The sequence below is a fragment of the Anolis sagrei genome, chromosome 2, assembly GCF_037176765.1.
Source record: "Anolis sagrei isolate rAnoSag1 chromosome 2, rAnoSag1.mat, whole genome shotgun sequence".
Taxonomy (NCBI): Eukaryota; Metazoa; Chordata; class Lepidosauria; order Squamata; family Dactyloidae; genus Anolis; species Anolis sagrei.
Window position 1 is genome coordinate 203,215,851 of NC_090022.1, and position 21,827 is coordinate 203,237,677.

General features: G+C 39.2%; 1 protein-coding gene across 3 annotated transcripts in view; it reads right to left on the reverse strand.

Moving 5' to 3' along the window:
• Nucleotides 1-21,827, reverse strand: part of LINGO2 (leucine rich repeat and Ig domain containing 2) — a 785,688-nt gene that overhangs the window by 600,097 nt on the left and 163,764 nt on the right. For all 3 annotated transcript variants that reach the window (XM_060762533.2, XM_060762531.2, XM_060762532.2), the window contains exon 2: nucleotides 21,351-21,461. The gene's annotated coding sequence lies outside the window, so the exon portion shown is untranslated. The remainder of the gene's footprint in view (nucleotides 1-21,350; nucleotides 21,462-21,827) is intronic.

The following is a 21,827-nucleotide window of genomic DNA, read 5'->3' on the forward strand; positions in this document are numbered from 1 at the left end:
GGTCTATAAAGTCCTAAACAGCCCTGGCCCAGTTTACCTGACTGAACACATCTCCCTTTATGACCCACCACAAAGCCTAAGATCTTCTGGGGAGGCCCTGCTCTTGGTCCCGCCACAGTCACAGGTGTGTTTGGAAGGGACAAGAGACAGGGCCTTCTCAGCGATTGCCCCTTGGCTATGGAACTCCCTTCCTGGCAATATTAGATCAGCCCTCTCCCTCCTGTCCTTCAGAAGGATGATGAAGACCTGGCTGTGGGACCATGACTTTTGGGCAATGCTATGAGGCAATAATAGAATGGTGCCCTGTTGATGTTTTAAGCAACTGATTTTAAAGTAGATATAAGTGATTTTAATGTTTGTATATATTTATAGTTTTATGTCCTGGCATTGAATGTTTGCCATATATATGTTGTGCTCCACCCTGAGTTCTATGCGGGGTGAGAAAGGTGGAATATAAATGTTTTTAATTAATTAATTATTAATTAAAAATATCACCACTTTTTCTGTCATTTCTCCTTCTTAGGTTTTTGAAATTGTGCTATGGCTAGCTTGGGAGATTGAGAAGAAGGAGAGGAGCTCCAAGGAGAGGGGGATGCAAATCAATGCCTCCTGTCTCCTCAGGAGTCTCAGGACTGGAAGGGAAAGTCTTAAATGCTCAAAGTGGTATCTCTCTTCCCAAATCAATGCCTCCTGTCTACTCAGGAGTCACAGGACTGGAAGGGAAAGTGTAAAATCCCCAAAGTGGTATCTCTCTTCTAAGAACAGTGCCTCGGGTCTACTTGGGAGTAGCAGGATTGGCAGGAAAGGTGTATATCCCTAAAGTGCAGGGCATCAAACTAGTTATACATGATGAGTCTTGTAAGATTTTCCTTAGAGACATGTAAAAATAAATGAAAAACAAAGCTAATTCTTAACTAAGACACAAAATATGCATCACAAATGAGAGAGGCAATCCTATCAAAGATATGGCTGCTACATCATGACATATCAGATGGCTGAACTGACCTGTATAGTGTGAATAACTGCAATAGTCTAGAAATTTACATTTAGAAGAAAGGAGAATGTTAAAAATCCTGTAGTTTGACCCACTTTTCTTTCTCCTTGCCCTTGAGGTGTGTGTGAGAGAGAGCTATTTCAGGTAGGAGATGTTTCCAGGAGACAAGAGCAAGACAGCTGGGAGGCAGCAGGTTGAGAAAATAGCTGATTTCGCAATTCTAGGTAGACTAGCAGTTTTGGGGAGAGAACAAAACAGCTGCAAGCAGGAGTCCATGGTGTATAAGTAAAAGGAGCTTGACAGGTTTAAGCCGAGAGCAGCCAGTTGCTAGCAGGGGTGCCCGCTGTTCGAACAGGCACCAGGACATCCTAGGACTGGAGGAATTTGGAACATATTTCTCGGGGAGATAATTTTGGCACCTGAGCAAAAAATAAACAACTAACAAGAGACACTTTCAGAGGAGCCCTGAAAGAGCTGGAAGGAATTGTTTATACTGTACAACTCCAAAGAGAAAGCTTGAAGAAGTAGAAGGGGATGATGGGTTATTTCCTTTAGTCCTATAGTCTTGTGAGAAAGGCACTGACAGGGTTGTAGGAGAAGCTCTTGGCTGGAGGATCAAATATTTATAAGTTGTGTATTCAGCAAGAGAACATGAATGCTTTTCATTTTTTTAATGCTAACGTGAAGCTGCTAACGCTGCATGGTTTCATCCTCAAATGAGAGGATGGCATCAAAATGTCGACTCTACAGGAAACCTTTCCAGTGACTAAAGACTTCCATTGACCAAATATAAGGGATTTACAACAAAATTCTAAGCTTTGGCTGTTCACTGAAGTAAGCAACACTGACTTCAATGGGACTTATTCCCAAGATGTTTAGGAATTACATCTTAAACCCCCCTTTCACTTCTCCTGGAGTAACCAATTCTTGTGTATTAGCATCTGCACATTCATGCTGCTCCTATTCAAGAACAGTGTAGATGAAAAAAACAAACAAGCATGTTTCACAAAATGTTTGGCTTATTAACAATTAAAGACATGTCAGACACTGAAACTCTGCCCAAGGGCTCAAGAAATATCACTGTTTCTTCAAGGAGAAAACAAGAGCAGGGATTTGAAAACCAGTTCTTTTTATTTTTACTACATCCCGTCAGTGTTCTTGACCTATCCCAGTTCTATACCATCCTGTTAACACACACACCTGCCGCACAGAAATTCACAAATATTTTGAGATGTGTTTCCCCACCCCTATGTACATATTTTAATGTATTTTTCTCAATTACTAAAGCATATTCATGCATTTTTTCAAATGCATTTTTTAGTTTTGAATATTTTCAATGACATAGATAATTTTGTATGGACTTTCTTCACTGAACATAATATAAGCCTCAGAAATATATAGATTTTCAAGGGAAGAGGCATTTCATTCAATGTTCAGTATCTGAAGATGGAAAATGTGAATCCTTTCATCTAAAGACTAGCATATATGGGTATAAAAGCACTGACTCACCCTTTTTTGGCTCCTGATTGTCTTCATTTATGCTTTTGACTGGCTCAAGAGTTAGTGGCCAGTGTAGATATATGCTCCTTATGAGAATAGGATACAATTATCTATGATCTTCAACACTGTCATTAATAGGCATTGTTATACCTACGTTTTTCCACATTACCCTTTCTTTGGAGACCCATCCATGCAAGGGTAATGTATATTACAAGCAGTAAAAGTAGTATGCTTGTTGCTGTGATACCCCAAGAAGATACAAAAACTCATCCTTTTCAGTAAAGATCAGCCAGATGCTTTAAGAAAAGCTCACAAGGGTTGTGATAAGTGATAAGTAGAGTCATATCTTATTTGATATTGTAGAGAATACCTACGCTGCTGCTGCCACCGCCTCCTCCTCCTCCTCCTCCTCCTCCTCCTCCTTCCCTGCCTCTCCTTGCAGCTCAAGGCATGATAAAAATTCACAAGTTAAAACTAACTAGTTAGTAGGGCTGGGCGGTTTCGTTTCGTTAATTCGTAATTCGTTAAAAATTCGTTATTTTTTTTTTATAATGAAGCGATAACGAACCATTCTGGAGCAGCTTAAAAACGAAACGAATTTTTAAATTCGTTCCGTAGATGCTTCGGATTCGTTATTGTATTCATTTTGTTATTGGTTTGAGGTCGTTTCGTTATTATTTCCGCATGTCTGGGGCAAGTTTTATAGTTGTTTTTGGTTTAATTAGTGAAAAAAAATTATAATATCACACCAACAGTCAACAACAGAGGGAGAGGGAAGCTTCAGAAGTTCCCCCTGTCCCATTTGGAGGTTTTTTAGCGTATTGCGCGGTCGCATCCGCCATTAACGAATTGATTCGTTATTGTTTCGTATTTGTTTCGTATTTTTTTAACATTTACGAAATTTCGTAAATATCAAACTTTTTAAAAGAAAAATTTCGGAATTCTTTTAAATATCGAAACGCAAAAACCCCCGGAGAGCTGTCCCAGAAGGATACCATGGTTGATGGTATCAAAAGCCTCTGAGATGTCCAAGAGAATCAGCAGGGTCACACTCCCCCTGTCCAGCTCCCTGGACAGTTTGAAAAGGAAGTGATGAATATCTCAATTGATGCACCTCCTTGCTCTAATGCCATATGGATTTCTATAATTTATGCTCTTCCTCTTCCAGTGATTTGCATTTAACACCTTGCTAACAGAAATTCTTGTATAAACTAGTAATTTCCACTGACGTCAAATAGAGTGTGAAAACTTGAATGCTGTGCATACTTTAGATACACAATTTAAGATAGCAGAATTTGGGACTTGAACTGCTAGTACCTTCTGCCTCTTGGCATTTACTAAGTTATTGGCAGGTCTTGAGATTTACATGGACGGCAGTTTGGCATATTGGCTGTGCTTAATAAAAATACCATCTTGGATTTATGACAAGGGAAATAAATTAAAGGTATGCTAGTATCACCACAAAAAGCCTATTCTGTCCCCAGAAGGTAATGGTAGAACAAAAGGGAAGGAAAATAAGTTTGTTAGGCTTTGGCTTTGATTCTCTCTAGACATTTCCCCCATGCTTTGCATTTTAATCCTGGGGTTAAATTCATTTAAGATCACATCTCAATATCTAGCAGTCGGGGATCCCTTTGATCTTGCTCTCCAGAAAGCAAGACTGCCCTATAGCAAAAGCCTTTCACCAGGCCAGCCAAGAAAGAAAAACATTAAATTAAATGGAAAGAAAAAAATAAAGGGAAGGCCTGAACCTCTCCTTTAGATTCAGGAGAATATCTTAAACCAAATGAATTCCCCTGCATAAGTCTACCAAACTTTATCAGGGGTGAGAAGTGAACAAGGGAAGGCCTGAACCTCTCCTTTAGATTCAGGAGAATATCTTAAACCAAATGAATTCCCCTGCATAAGTCTACCAAACTTTATCAGGGGTGAGAAGTGAGCATGCTTATATATCTAAAGGTGCTGCCAAGAAATACAGCTTAAAGGTGTAACATTAGAAAATGTTGACCATTTCCGCTACCTTGGCAGCCATCTCTCCACAAAAGTCAACATTGACACTGAAATAGAACACCACCTGAGCTCTCTGAGTGCAGCATTTTCCCGAATGAAGCAGAGAGTGTTTGAGGACCGGGACATCCCTAGGGATACTAAGGTACTTGTTTATAGGACTATTGTCCTCCCAACCATGCTATATGCCTGCAAAATGTGGCCTATCTACTGACGTCACATGCAACTCCTAGAACAATTCCATCAGTGTTGCCTCCTAAAAATCCTGCAAATTTCTTGGGAAGACAGGCAGGCAAATGCCAGCATGCTGAAAGAAGCAAAGACACTAGCATTGAAGCAATGGTCCTCCACCATCAACTCTGCTAGACTGGCCACATTGTCCTAATGCCCAATCAAAGTCTCCCAAAGCAGTTACTCTACTCTGAACTCAAGAATGGAAAATGGAATGTTGGTGGACAGGAAAAGAGATTTAAAGATGGGCTCAAAGCCAACCTTAAAAACTGTGGCATAGACACTGAGAACTGGGAAGCCCTGGCCCTTGAACGCTCTAGCTGGAGGTCAGCTATGACCAGCGATGCTATAGAATTTGAAGAGGCATGAACGGAGGGCAAAAGAGAGAAATGTACCAAGAATTGTGCATCAAGCCAACCCCAACTGGGATCGCCTTTAACCTGGAAACCAATGCCCCTGACTGCGGAAGAACATGTGGGTCAGAAATAGGGCTCCACAGTCACCTATGTACCTACCGTCAGGACGGTAGGTACGTGCCAGGAGGAAGGCGCGTCAAGCCAACTCCGACCGGGACCGCCTTCCACCTGGAAACCAATGCCTTCACTGTGGGAGAAGATGCGGGTCAAGAATAGGGCTCCACAGCCACCTACAAACCCACAAAAATAGTCATCAAGGAAGACCATCTTACTCATCCAATGAGGGATCGCCTAAGTAAGTAAGTAAGTACCGTCAGGACACTGCCCTTGGAGGACAATCTTACACGGACAATGAGGGATCGCCTAAGTAAGTAAGTATGCTGCTGAGAATTTTTACTTGTACTGCGTGGGCTGGCTGTTATATGAAAAACTGCCAAGGAAGCACCTTTCAATATAGGAAGATGTTCTACTCCCTTGTCATTCTTTTAAAAAACATTTGGTAAAATGTGTTCAGAAATTCATTTGTATTAATATATTCTTCAGTTCCTAACAGGAGCTTCACTTTGCTTTGTGCCTGTTGTTGCTTTGGAAATACTGCCCCACTCCCTTCTTTTATCCATTTCCTTGCTTTCAAAGTAAAATTATTATCATAAAGATATGGTAATGATAATTCCTGTTTTAGTGGTCAAAATCTGTTTTTTCATAGCTCCCTTACTTTGGTACTTGCCCTGCAACAACCCAGACCAACTGATGGTTCAGTATCATTAGCTAAGATCACGTTTATGCATTTGTTAAACAACACAATTTTTGAACAATATTCATGCTGATCATGGCTTTATTTCCTGCAAAGGCTTGCAAGATAATAAGGCTGTCATTCAATTTCTCAGTCGAAGAGCTGTCTTGTGTCTCCATTCCTGGCGGAGCAGGAGAGGCAAAAATTATCTTAGGGTGATTTTTCTACTTAGGATATAATGGTAGGAATTGATTACTGATGTTGAAATTTAATGTGGTTTGTAAAAACCAGCTTCTTCCCATGCCAGCTTTTACAAAGACCATCTGAATATTAGGACTATATTGTCAGAGATTAAATGCTCAGCATTAAAACATATAATTTCCTGATACAAAATTCTAATTGCTGTGGCTCTTGGTGAGCTCTAGTGGCATTTGCAAATATTTAATCTGGGATACTAGCGAATCAGTATGAATGCTAAACAATAGTCATTGCACAGAAGTACCCACCTAAATTGCTCTTTCTCCGAACAGTTTTCTTCACAGCACGCTAACAATGACAAAACACAATGATCTCCACTGTTTCTGAGAATAATCAATCTTGGATTTATTGTACTTAAGAGTTCTGTGATGAGAAATTACCTAGTTAAGTGTCTCCTGTGTGGAAGTGCAGAGGGCACCCTTGATGGTTGTCTGTCAGCACCTTTTGTTCTAAAATCAGTGGATAAGTTCTGGGCATTAGTCCAGCTTTGCCAATAGGTCTCAGAAGCATGGCTATACTTTGCACATTTTGTCCTCAGAGTTCAAAAAGGAAATGCACTCATTTGCTGAAAGACTACTAATGAGATGCTAAACTTTGCAGATCAAATGTTCTACAGCAAGATGGCTATAGTAGGTCTCTACCTTTGAAAGACCCTTTTTAGGAAGCTGATGACCTCTTTTTCAATAGTGCCTTATATCACTTGCAGTTAATGACCAATAGGATTATTCTGCTGATAGAATAGGCAGAAGAACATAGAAAGGGCAAACTCTGGCTCCCTTGCATCATTTCTCCACAGTCAGAATGTTCAAGAAAGCTGAGAAATGTTCTGAAACAAGTTTGTGGGCTGCACATAGGGCTACAGTGAAGAGGGGAAGAAAGCCACATTGAGTTTAAGCACAGGCACTGACATAATCATGGGTTCATAGGAGAAAGATAGGCACAGTTTATCTTTCCTCCTCATTCATTCATCATGACTTTTCCCACTTGTGACTCCTTTCCAACTGAGAAATTTTTACATGACTCCAGGTATGTAGGCATTCAAAAAATATTTAAAATGTATTGTCGAAGGCTTTCATGGCTGGAATCACTAGGTTGTTGTAGGTTTTTTCGGGCTATAGGGCTATGTTCTGGAGGCATACTCTCCTGACGTTTCGCCTGCATCTATGGCAAGCATCCTCAGAGGTAGTGGGGTCTGTTGGAACTAGGAAAATTAGGTTTATATATCTGTGGAATGTCCAGGATGGGACAAAGAGCTCTTGTATGTTGGAGCTAGGTATGAATGTTTCACTTGGCCACATGGATTAGCATTTGATGGCCTGACAGTTTTTTTTTTTTTTGGTGTGGCTTGTTAGTGCCTGGGGGAATCTTTTGTTGAGAGATGATTGTTTCTTCTCTGTTGTTTTGCTGTTGTAATTTTAGAGTTTTTTTAATACTGGTAGCCAGAATTTGTTCATTTTCATGGTTTCCTCCTTCCTGTTGAAATTGTCCACATGCTTATGGATTCCAATGGCTTCTCTGTGTAGTCTGACATGGTGGCTGTTAGAGTGGTCCAGCATTTCTGTGTTCTCAAATAATATGCTGTGTCCAGGTTGGTTCATCAGGTGCTCTGCTATGGCTGACTTCTCTGGTTGAAGTAGTCTGCAGTGCTTTTCATGTTCCTTGATTTGTGTTTAGGTGCTGTGTTTGGTGGTCCCTATGTAGACTTGTCCACAACTGCATGGTATACAGTAGACTCCTGCAGAAGTGAGAGGATCACTCTTGTCATTTGCTGAACATAGCATTTATTGGATTTTCTTGGTGGGTCTGTAGTTAGTTTGTATGTTGTGTTTCCTCATCAGCTTCCCAATGCGGTCAGTGGTTCCCTTGATGTATGGCAAGAACACTTTTCCTCTGGGTGGATCTTTGTTTTTACTCCCGTGGTTTGTTCTTGGTCTTGCAATTGGATATTTGGACCATCTTAACAGCATCCACCCCAACATCCAATTCACCATGGAAAAGGAAAAGGAAGGAAAACTGCATTTTCTAGATGTCCTAGTCATCCGCAAACCAGATCAACAATTGGGTCACACAGTTTACAGAAAACCCACATACAGAGATAAATATCTACATAAAAACTCCAACCATCAGCCAAGTAAAAAAAGAAGCACAATTAAAGCCTTGGCAGACCATGCAAAAAGAATCTGTGAACCCCACCTCCTCCAAGATGAACTGAACCACCTAAACTGGGCTTTACATGCCAATGGATACTCCACCTCAGACATCAGAAGAGCTGCAAGGCCATCAAATGCTAATCAAGGTGGTCAGTTGAAACATTCACACCTAGCTCCAACAGACAAGAGTTCTTTGTCCCACCCTGTGCATTCCACAGATATATAAACCCAATTTTCCTAGTTCCAACAGACCTCACTACCTCTGAGGATGCTTGCCATAGATGCAGGTGAAACGTCAGGAGAGAATGTCTCTAGAACATGGCCATATAGCCCGAAAAAACCTACAACAACCAAATGATTTAAAAGTCAAACATTTACTGATAATAAACCAACATTTGCAAGGCTTGCTAAACAGAGTGATTTCCCTTTTTGTCGAGTAGAACTTTCAGGACCCCAAAATTCAGCTAAGGGGATGCCATTTGGAGTCAGGACCCAGAGTTGAAGAAGTAATGATTCAGAGTACTTATAAACCATCCTTCAGTCACAAAAGCACCCAAATCATTGACAGTTCCATAGCCTTAGGCTTACAATATAAATAAGATATGACACACAAGGAATGACATTTGCAATGGAAGGGAGTTCTCACTAGCCACTGGGCAAGAAAACATTGGAGCTGTGCCTGTTTGCTCTTCTCTTCTCTCCCTTGGAGGCCAAAATGGTTTACATAACATTAAAATGGATGATGAAGACACTGAAATAGTGAAAAAAAAGCTGATAGAAGGAAAATCCAACTCATTTTAAATGTGGTGCTGAAGAAGGGCTCTACTAATACCATAGGCTGCTAGAAGGACAATTAAGTTGGTACTAAAGGAAATCAAGCCTGAATTGTCCCTACAAGCCAACATGATATACCTTGGCATGTCATGAGTAGAGATTACTCTTCTTAATAACGTTGGTAAGGTAGAAAGCAGTAAGACAGGAGGAAGACCATGTTTGAGATTGATAGATTCAAACAAGAAAGACTGCAATATCTGAGCATTTTTATTGATGATAGGGTGACTTCGAGGGCTCTCACTCATCAAAAGTTTCAGTCAACTTGACAGCAGTTAACAAAAAGATAAGAGTTCTTACTGGGAATTAGTAAAGCTAACAGAAGATGCCAAAATATTTCTGTTTTGCCTTTTGGAGTAAGCTCTCACAAGAACTATTTCTAAAAACTTGCCTGAAAATAGCCACGACAATGAGAAAATAAATTCTTAAAGTATAAAGATTGGCAACTATAAATATTGGTTGCAATCCCACTGGTGTATTATATAATCATAAAGCTAGATAAATTAGCCACAGTACTTTCTGCATTCTTGCATGAGAAGGTATCTGGTATCCTACAGCTCCCCTTTGTTGCACAGCATAATGGGCTGTGGGACCGAACAGGCCAAGCTTTAGAAATCATGTTCTCCTAGAAAGATGTTACATTGGGCCTCAGCTTGGTACAAACCTCATATGACTGAAATTTATAAGAGGATAAAATAAAAACAGATGGGAAGAAGAAACATTAAGCTCCTTTCCACACTGATTCAGGCTCCTTCAACACAACCTTATATCCCAGGATATGATTCCAGATTATTTGCTTTAAAATGGATTATATGAGGGCTCTTTCAGACAAGCCCCAGAATGTGGGGCCTGTCAAGTGTTACCTGTCCAAACGACACCTCAGGTAAAAACGAATTGTTTCAAATTAATTAGATACCTGGTAAAATGTGGGCCTTACCAGGTGTGGGCCCTGGGACCATGTCACACGATCCTTGGGCTCTGTCCACACAGCCATCTCAGTTTTTCAGGCTCCATGAGCCCAGAAAACCAAGAAGGCACCACCTCCTCCCAGAAAACTACCCCTTGAAATTGAAAAAAAAAAAAAAACCAGGCCCCACCATTAAGGTACTCCTGGTGTGTAGAAATGAAGCACCAGGAGACTGGGGGGGGGGGGGGGCAGCAAGACGGAAAACTGCTTCTCCACCCAGTCTTCTTGAGGAGCCATTTATACACATCAGCTGTGCAAAGTTTTTTTAAAAAAAATGTGGGTTGGTTTTGGAGGGTCCACCAATGGCATCTAGACACCCTCCTGGTGAGGTCTAGGTTTTTTGGGGGGTGAGAGGTTGTAAACTTAGACCTGATTTTGGAGTGGGTTTAAGCAGTGACTGGAAATATTTTTTCATACGGCACTTTGCAATTGTGAAGTACACTTAAATAAAAACAACAAACAAACAATAACAAGAGTGAGTGGGACAGCAAGAAGGCAGAGTTCTGCTACTCACCTGGAAGTACAACTTTGCACAGCCACAGTGTCACAATCACATGACACCAGCAGCTGTGTGAAGTTGCCTATCACCATAATGGTCAGTTGCCACTATGCTATGTTACAGGAACAATGCAAGACACTGCAGAAATGCCATCAAAAACATATTTTGGCTGAAAATATGCTCAAAGAAGGACTTGGGGGCACGTTGCCGTTTTTTTTACCACCACGAGCCACAGCCATTTAAGGCCTAGAAAAGATATTCATGGAGTGAACATGAAGTTGCTTTTGGTTGTTTACAAAGGTCTCGGGTCTACAATGGCTCAACAGGAGTGAATCATTTTGTGAAAATGCCCCATACATCCCCTAATGTTGAACATAATTTGCAACAGCTATGAACTGTGGTCACTGAAATACCGTACTTTCCTTGAGTAGGAAGAAAATTGTTTGAATTACTTGTTGCTTCCTTTGTGAACGAAACTTGCTGAGAACTACATCCATGTATCAAAGCACAACTACATTTTGGATCACATATTGGTTTAAGAAATATGAATTTGATAAGTTAACATTATCCAATGCAAACCTATTCCAGACTGTGTACAAATTAAGAACAGTGTTCTGAGAGTAATAGTAACAGAAATAATTTTCTGCTTTAATCATAAATTACCATTCAGATGATTTAGGTTGCACTCAAAAAATTGAGAATGTCCTACTTTTTTAGTTTACAAAGTACTATATATGCAAAATAAGCACAATTATATTTTCAAATAGAACAACTGCTTACACAAGGAACTCCAATGGCGAAGTTTAATAAAAATTAAGGAGATAGCATTAGTACAACATGCAGCTCTTAATTCACAGTTTCTTTTTTTAGGCATCGGCAGACAACTTGTATTGTCTTGCTGCTGTTTTAGCTACACGTTCTGATGCTTGTTAAGCATTTTTCTGCCTTTGCACAGCAAGCTACCTGCTTTTTGTCTACTCTCATAAATTACTAGCCACGAGAGCTTCATTTCTCAGGGAACAAAAGAATAGGCTTTGTGTACCCTTTCGTAACAAAGCACGGCACGTACTTCATTAAAGACGAGAGCCCCTATTTCAAAAGGCATGGGTGGCACTGGAAAAAGAAAGCTACTATTTAAGTAAATACTGCTTTCCTTGCTTAAAAAAAATACTTCTCCTTGGCATTTGTGTGAAATGCTATTCATAACATAAAGGGCCCTCTCAATCTATATTCTAACCCCTAAGGCCAGGTGTGGGAGTTGTGAAGCCCTGTCTAACTGCAACTCTCACTATTGGTTATACTGGCCAAGGGGGTAAAGCTGAATAATCTTTGAATAGCTGAAAATCTGCTGTAGGCCAAAAATGACATTGGTGGGGGGACATTATCTTGCAATGAACCTCAAAAGTGCAAAAAGGGTAGTTTTAGGGAAGGGTAATTGGGATTTTGTTCTCCATCTCTATACAAAAAGTATACTCTTGGGATTTATTTGCTCCCACTGGGAATATTGCAATATAAAAGGCAGAAAGAGGGAAAAATAAGCTTTTGAAACCACCCCATACATTTTAAAATGTTTAAGATGTAAAAACATAAAATAGGGTATATTGTTTACCTCTTCTGTGTCACTTATGAAATACAGAAATTACATAGTATGACACACACACCTGACCATGAGACTATTACCCATGGTGTCATTTATCCATTTCCAAAAAAATGTGGCCTCTCTAGACATTTTCTCGGTTCTCTAATGCAACTCTGTGGTATTTTGGGGATGAAAGTCCTTCCAATGGATGAAAGTCCTTCCCTGTTATCCACAACTCGCACATCCATGCAAAGTCTGGGAAGATATCCCCTAATCATACAGGGGTCGTACTATACTTACACCTACCTTACACCCTGAAAGGGAAACATATAAAGGAAAATAATACATTTTAAATGGTTTAAAAAATAAATATTGAAACAAGTCAATGGACAATAATTCTTTCAAGGGCATTCCAGTCAATGTGATAGTATACCTTGATGTCATTTCAGACATATTTGATTATTTGCAATCGGAAACAAAACACTAGATTAAATGAGTAGGGGACATGACAAAAGACCACCAAAACTTAAAGTTAAATACTAAACATAATGTCTCTGTTCATTCCTCTCTAGGTCCTTCCACACAGCTATATAACCCAGAATATCAAGGCAGATAATCCACAATATCTGTTTTAAATTGGGTTATCTGACTCTATATATAACCCAGTTCAAAGCAGATAGTGTGAGATTTTATACAGCTGTGTGGGTCTGAGTAGAAAGTTTGGACTCCAGATTAACAAGTCCAGGAAAAACTGCCCAGTAGTACAAAAACTCCCTTTTATTATGTAGATTTAGCTTAGGTTGGAGCTAATTGGAATGGCATAAACTTCCAATTTAAACGGGGTGCCTATAGCCAAGGAAACTCAAGCTTGGTCAAGATGGCAAATGTTATTAATGAGAAGGAAAATGTAAGTTAGTGCAGCAGTTTGCTTTTGCTTATGTTTAGTAGAAAGGGCAACTTTCCTTACCACATTCTCCTTAGTTAATTGCTGGGTTAATTGAGTGCAAACTATGACTGCATTCTGAATCCCCTTTGCAACAATTGAAATGCACTGAGGACAAAGGAGGAAAGTGGAAGGAGGAGATGTGAGATGATAGAGACTCATTGGGATTGTCTCTGCCATATCAGCATAACTGGAGGGTACATATCTGTGCACTCAAGCAACTTAGGTCTGTCTCAGTTTTCTTAGGGTGCATCTATGCTGTAGAATGAATGCAGTCTGATAGCACTTTTACTTCCATGGCTGAATATTATGGAAACAAGGGAGCTGGTAGTTTCAAAAGGTATTTAGCCTTCTCTACCAAAGAGCGCTAGTACATCACCAAACTAGAAATCCCAGGATTATGTAGCATTGAGCCATGCCAGTTAAAGTAGTGTCAAACTGCATTCATTCTACCATATAGATTCAGCCTTAATAATATATCATTCAGTCTTGTTTGTGGCCAGAGGCAATTTTGAAATCAGAAGAAAATTGCCATTGCTGAAACACTAACAAAATGTATCCTGACATAACCTTCAGCTATCTGTCGAAATCATCTCTACAAGCAATATGGGTTTTTGTTCCAGTGATTATTCTGGAAGAATCCTCAAAAAATTAATTTGTACCTAGTGTTTGTTTCCTCAAGTTAATGCTGAGCCTCCATGGGACAGGTGGAGTGTAAGCAAGCTCCCATGGAGATTACTTATTACAACTGACAGTAGATTTCATATTTCCTGCTGACATAACTACCACAAAGGAGCTGGAGAGACAATGTGGAATTGAATGTTATACTAAATTAGACCGCAGATAATTTTTAAATCTTCTTTTAAAAATGTATACTTTCCAAATATGAATAGTAGAGTGATCCATGGGACACAAGCTACTAAAAGTATTTAAGCAAGGTAACGGCGCTCCATGCAGTCAGTCATGCTGGCCACATGACCTTGGAGTGTCTACGGACAATGCTGGCTCTTCGGCTTTGAAATGGAGATGAGCACCACACCCCAGAGTCAGACATGATTGGACTTAATGTCAGGGGACTACCTTTACCTTTACCTTTTACTGTAAAATGCAGTTATTTTACTGATACTTGCATTTTTGTGCCAGAAGGACTGCTGACCAAAAGGTTGGTGGTTCAAATCTGGGGTGTGGGGTGAGCTCCCATCTCTCAGCTCCAGCTTCTCACACAGGATGGTAAAACATCTGGGTGTCCCCTGGGCAACGTCCTTGCAGATGGCCAATTCTCCCACATCAGAAGCCACTTGCTATTTCTCAAGTCACCCCTGACACAAAATAAAAAATCTACTACTACTACTATTATTATTCCCATACCTTGAGAAGTCAGACTTGGCCACGGTGGTCCACACTCTTGTTACATCTAGAATAGACTACTGCAACTCACTCTACATGGGGTTGCCTTTGAAGACCACTCAGAAGCTTCAAATAGTCCAACGAAAGGCAGCCAGGTTAATAACTGGGGCAGCATACAGGGAGCTTACAACTCCCATGTTACGCCAGCTCCACTGGCTGCCAGTTTGCTACCGGGCACAATTCAAAGTGCTGGCTTTGGTCTATAAAGCCCTAAACGACCCCGGCCCAAATTACCTGTCTGAACGCATCTCCCCCTATGAACCCTCCGGGAAGGTCCTGCTTTCCATCCCACCATTGTCACAGGCGTGATTGGTGGGAACAAGAGACAGTGTCTTCTCGGTGATTGGTCCCCGGCTATGGAACTCCCTTCCTGGTGAAATCAGGTCAGCCCCCTCCCTCCTGTCCTTTAAAAGGATGTTAAAAACTTCGCTGTGGGACTAAGCTTTCAGGACAGGGCAATGAAGCGGCAATGGGAAAGATGACAGGGCCAATTGGATTTGATGCGGATGGCTAGGGCAGTTTTAAATGGTGTTATTTTAAATGGTGTATTTTAATATTTCAATAAATGTTTTTTAATGTTTATGTATTATACCCAGGCATTGAATGTTTGCCGTGTATATGCTGTGCTCCGCTCTGGGGTAAGAGGGTAAGAAGGGCGGGGTAAGAAGGGCAGAATATAAATGTTTTAAATAAATAAATAAATTATTATTATTGTTATTATTATTATTATTATTATTATTATTATTATTATTTATATGCCACTTTCCTCCCTCAAAGAAGACTCAAAGTGGCTAACAATGCTAAAAACAATACAATTTATAATTTCAAACCTACAACATATAAAAACATAAACAGACTTAGAGAACTATTTAAAATAAATAGGTAAATACAAATAACATCAATAGATTTATTTACTATGCTTCACAACAAGGTTCTGTCTTTTTTTTTTTCTTGACTGAAACCTTAGGTAGGGTAAAGAAAGCATAAAGCACTGGGAAATAACTTAATACAATTGGCAGCGTAGCTCACATACATTTAGAGTTCCACACAGTCACACACACAGGAATCAGAAATAAATCATGGACCTGGGGTGAAAACTATACTTCTAGGTGCTGATTTTTTAAAAAACGAAATGCTTGGAAGCAGAAGAACTTTGGATGTTTGATTTTTCTAAATTTTAGAATGCCCATATTTGCATATGATTGCAAAAAGAAAAAACAACAACTCGTCAATATGCTTCAATGGCTAGATTGCACTGTAGATGCTTGTCCATGCCCTGGCTGATCCGTCACCATCACAGTCATGGCTATACTGTCCTCACAACCACGAGACATACTATATACCAGGGATATACCAAGGGTATTGATGCCACCATACTGATGCAGGACTCTGTAATTGTTGGTGAAGGGGAAATAGGACAGTTCTCATCTTGCCACTCCTATTGCAGTCACTTCATAAGGATGCCACCACCAAGGATGCCGAGAGAGGGTTGGTGGCAAAAAAGGAGACAATGTGACTGAAGCAACAAGAAAAAGTGAGACACTTGCTCCTACCTCCCTCCTTTCTTATTCTGGATAAGGGATACTTAAACTGTACTAATTTCATTCAGTCATGCATTTTAACATGAAAATGTCAAAACAATGTCTTTAAAAAGTATGAGATAGCACAAACATGCATTAGGAACACCAAACTCCTATAAAACCAGCATACATTGTTTAAAAGGTTTTATGATTCTCAATTTTGTTAGCCTGCAAATTTAAGTATTAGCAATCAGGATTTGGAAAATTAGTTTATCTCATAATCCTAGTAAAATATGATCTTGTTTATAGAGGTACAAATAAATAGGGCAAATACCAAAGGAGAAGACATCTCCTGCAAATAATACTTCAGAACAGAGGTCTTTGGGTGGTCCGTTGATTCAGACCAAATTAGAGGTCTAAGCGAATTGTTTAGGTTCTAACAATGTTGAATTAGATAAGAGGGTGTTTTTAATCAAATGTTGAAAAAAGGCTAATTTTCAGTTATATAATATCAATTCAGTAATTAACACAGTGTTTCCAGATTAAGAAGACTTTAAGAGGGAAAGGAGAAGGCTCACCCATCAATACCAACACTATGCAATCATTGTATTTACAGTAGAGTCTTGCTTATCTAACCTTCGCTCATCCAATGTTCTGTATTATCCAACGCAGTATGCCTCCTTCCTGGATCCACAGATGTTTCAATACATTGCAATGTTTTGGTGCTAAATTCATAAATGCAGTAATTACTACATAATGTTATTGTGTATTGAACTGCTTTTTCAGCTAATTTGTTGTAAAACATGATGTTTTAGTGCTTAATTTGTAAAATCATAACATAATTTGACATTTAATAAGCTTTTCCTTAATCCCACCTTATTAGCCAACATTTTCACTTATCCAACGTTCTGCTGGCCCGTTTATTTTGGATAAGCAAGACTCTACTGTACCAGGAATGGAGAAGATATTTACTATTTAGATATCTAACTTGTCAGCGGAAACATCAGAAAACCAATAATATAATTTGAAGACAACAATGATTCCCCCTTTTCCTACAAAAAAACTGAATACAATGTCCCCCTGAACAGCCAAGACAACAAGGTCCAGCCACACTTCCCCACATCCTCCCATGTTGCCCAATAATTTCAATATACTAAGATTCCAATGGAATTGTTCTCAGATCTTGGCTTCATACAGGCAAACGATCCACGTGAATTTTTATCATTGACAATTTATCCATTTATCCAAATATCCATGTCCAAGAGTGGCATAGCGCTTTAGCTGATGGGTTAGAACTAGGTTTGAATCCCTTCTTTGTCATGGAAACACACAGAATGACCTTAGGCAAAACACATACACTTGGTCTCATAAAAAAGCAACAACTCCCTTCTGATCAAATCGTATATTGCCTTGGGATCAATATAAATCAGAAATTAGTTGGAGGCATACGACAACAGCAACATTCCATGTGCAATGGTGTAAGGGACTAAGAAAGAGCTTTACCAATAAGACCAATGTTTCTGATAATTGCATAAAACCATCAGCTGGGGTTTGTGCATGTTTCATTGCCATCTGTGGTATTGCCAATGTCCTGTCGTTTGCAAAGAGCTATTTCAGTAAACAATGCCAATTGCATAGACTGAACCGTTCAGCACTTGGTCAAGTATTCAAGAGAATTTCGAAGTTTTATTATGCATTTTTCTCCTCAAGTGCCCTTGGATGAAGGAAAAAGTCAGTCTAATATATATGTCTCAAAGAGGGGTGTGCCCTGGGAGAGTGAAAATGGATTGATGTGGCAAAGAACTACATTTGGAGAGATGGGGCACTGTAGAAAGCAAAGCAGCCACTCCTTTGCTCCAGTGCATTTAAAAAGTCAGTGATATGTGCATGGAAATGGAGTAACAGCTCATAGCTTTATGTATTTGTGGAATTACTGGAGTTTGGTTTAACACTCACAGCAGGAGTTTTAATTATGCCAAGTACCTCAAATGCATAGGTATTCCATCGACAATTTAAGGTATGAAAACATAAGCTGGATCTCATATTATCTCCTTACCAGGAAAAAAGAGACATGCAAATATATACATCCATTTTCTTATTCCTACTCTATCTGCTACACAAGGCTTACATTTCAACATAGGGATATGCAACTCAGCAAAAGAAGTGCCATTTTTGGTCCCATTTTCAGTTGCCCCACTGTTACGTTTACCAGGAAAGTTCCAAAATTAGGAGGGGGGGGGGTGCCATTTTTGGTCTGGTAAGATTTGGTCCATTGGCGGCAATGGGGAAATTTTTGAAGCTCGTATCACTGTCATTTTTAGGCCTATTCAGATGAAATTTGCATTACTGATAGACCACATTTATGACTGCAAGCCTGTCAAGTTTCAGAACATTTCATCAATCCACTTATTTTGGGGATTCTTAAAATAGTTTTTACCATAACATTTTTTTAAAAAACCCACAAAGCGGGGGAGGGTCCGGGAATTGAAGTCCGAACAAGCACGTGCCACAAGACGGATGGAGAATGGACACAGTCAACCAGGCCTCTGATTGGCTGAGAAAGAAATGTGAGAAACACAGAGAGAAATCTCAACCTCCATCATGCACCAAGGGGAAAACACAGAGGATCCTTCAATGCCCTTGCCATGCAAAGTGTAGCTGGAAAAGCATGTTCTCAGTGAGGCCCTCTCTAGAGGAGAGGCCTTGGGAAGCTTTTCCCACCTTATTTGCCTCAAGTGGGTGCTCTACCAAGGGGGGGGGGCTTCTGGGAGGTTGGGAGGAGGCTGCCAGGGAAGAAAGAAAATGAGGAGTTACCAGGTGCCTGCTCTTGCCTGATTTTCAAGGCAGCCCATATGCCATGGCCTCCATCTAAGTTAGAATGCCACTCAGCCCCATCACCCCCTTTAGCCAAAAGATCCAGCTCCTCAAGGTCCATTTTGGCTGGACCCTCAGCTGGGTCCTGCACAATCCATTTTCGGTGGAGCGGCTGCTCGATCACCTAATTTTCCTAAATCCAGAATTGCCAAATGGAATCATGTATTTCAACTGCCTTTTATATATATATATATATATGTGTGTGTGTGTGTGTGTGTGTGTATTAACATATAAAATATTAACCTGCTAGCATATACTATAATAAAAAATAAATCATAAAAAATCAAAGACCTAATAAAGAATAATCATTAAACTACCCCAGTCCCCCAACAACCCTACACTAGTAAAGAGATTAAAAATGGAACTCCCATCCCTCAAACCAAAGAATCATTGTAAAACAACAGATTTCTCATTTCTACTTAACTAAAGTTTAAACTTCTACTTTAGTCAAATAATAATAATAGAAAACAACTTTCAACTTCCACAAGACTGGTCAGGCCTTCTTTCTTTTTTATAAAGGGTAAAAATGGTTCACAATCTTCTAAAACATTGTCTAATGACTTTTCTATAATCAGAACACACAATTTGCCCATTTCAGTCATTACAAAATTCATTTAAATCCATTATTCTTTTGGTGGAAAATCAGTATTCATACATTTTGGGATATATTGCAGTCTCACTGCCAAAATCCAATAATAAAACACCTTATAGTTCACCGCTTTAATTTGCTCATTTGGTAGTTCTAATAAAACTAATTCTGGTTTCAGGTGACTTTTGATTTGAAAAATGTCTTACATCAACGTCTGTATCCATTTCCAATATTTCATAGCATTTTCACAAGTTCACTACACATGGTAAATAGTACCTTCTTGAGCTTTGCATTTCCAATATACATTATTGCCCTCTAATGTATTGCCCTACTGAATGATCTCTCTCTCAATTAAAAAAAGTTATCTTTAAATCAAAAGACAATATATCTTTGAATCCATTACCCAACTTTTCCCCCCAATGCTTCATCTGTATATTATAACCAAAATTTGTTGCACATTTAACAATACATTCTTTAATTTCTTCTTTCAGTTCAACATTTTATACATTTTTCCAACAAGGTGTTCGATATCTGTATACAATTTGATAACATGTTCAGTTTTCTCTTTTCCAAAGCAAAGAGTTCTAATTTAAATCTTTCCAACAACTCTTTATATCAATAACAACGAAGGTGCCTTCCCTTGTTAATTAATCTTGTTTTATACATCTGCTGGGTTTTTTTAATTTTGCTTATTTTGTCAAAAATGTTTTTTGGTATTTTAGCAACAATATTGTGGCATAGTAAGGTGGAGGTTAGTAAGGGGAGGGCGGTGACACTGCATGACACCAACTATAGTGATGCCGCTAATATTAGAATTATAGCATTTGTCACATTTTAAAAAAATATTGTTTACATCAGAAACAAAAACTATTGATGTTTCACCCAAAGCATTCCCAGAAACAATTGTGGGAAGCAAAACTGGACAGTGTAGCAATCTTTTACATCCAGAAATGAATCAATAGAAAAAATATTTTAAATACAGGAATGAATTGGGATATACTCAAAAGCAAGTGCCACTGTTCAAACACCCTCATTATGTCACATTTCTGTTCATACTGAAAAGCTCTGCAGAGCAAACCATACAAAATATTCTTTGTTGAGGATGGTGCAGAACTCTCCCTCTTCCTGCCCCCCACCCCCCAAAAAAGACTTTTGGGCTACTGAGATATTTTTAAAAACATACTCTAACTCACAAAAAGAAAAAGAAAGGTATTTGATAAACGTGAGTATTGTTTGTGTAGCTTGGTTAATTTGTCATCCTTTCAGGATAAGGTTTAAACATTTATGGAGCTGATGGGGAATAGATAATAAATAGCCTCCATATTCATAACATACCAATTTCAGCGTCCCCACTTTTTAAAAAGGTATCTCTGCAGAGCAGCTTTAGAATCCACCCTTAAGCTGCTACTGAAAAAATGAAATCCTTGAACAAAAACAGCCTTTTAGATAACAGGGGTTTATTTTCATCCTTAAATTCCTTGTAAGATGATACTTTTATCACACGTGTTTACATCAAGGCATAACAAGGTCTGAAAATAAAGCCCCTGCCCCAAGGTCGAAACACACGTAAAGGGAAGGAAAGTTCTAAGGAACTAACAAAAAAAGCGAATCTCATGAATTTCTATGGATTTGCACCTGAGACAGCATTGTTTTCAGTTGCTTATATCATTTCAGAAGTATGTAAATGGTTGTTTGCACAGGCAGACAACTGCAGGTAAAATTGTTGAAAAGACTTCAGACTCTTTTAGTTTGGTTACAATATGATGAACAAGCCTGGTGCTAGAATAGCGCCGCTTTTAGCATTGATTCCAATTTGTCTGTAACATGGTATCCAAAGTCTTTGTGAGCTTACCATCTAGCAAAGTAATTCCTGTCTTCTTCATTCAAGATGGGATACGTGTCAAGAGAGCCACAAAAAGGACAATTTTTGTGTTTTGAAATGTTAGCTATCCTCCAGGATTCCCTGTAAAGGAAACAAATAAACCACATGAATTCAGCAGAAGTAAAACAGACACAGAAAGAAATGATAATCTGAGTGAATAAAATCACAATCTGAAGACTAAAACATAGTGACAGCATCAAAGGTAGATCAAGTCTCTCCAATAACAGACCCCTTGAAGCATGGACTTGTTTGCTTTTACTAATTCATATACACATACACAGTTCCTTAAATGTGAGAAATCTGAAGAAGATATATGAAGACTCTCCAATAAAAGATATATCATGACTCTCCAATAATTGCAAACTCCTTGGGGGAAGAACTTAATTTCTTTTACGCATTCATTTACACATACACCATTTCTAATATTTGAGAATTCTGCAGCGGGGT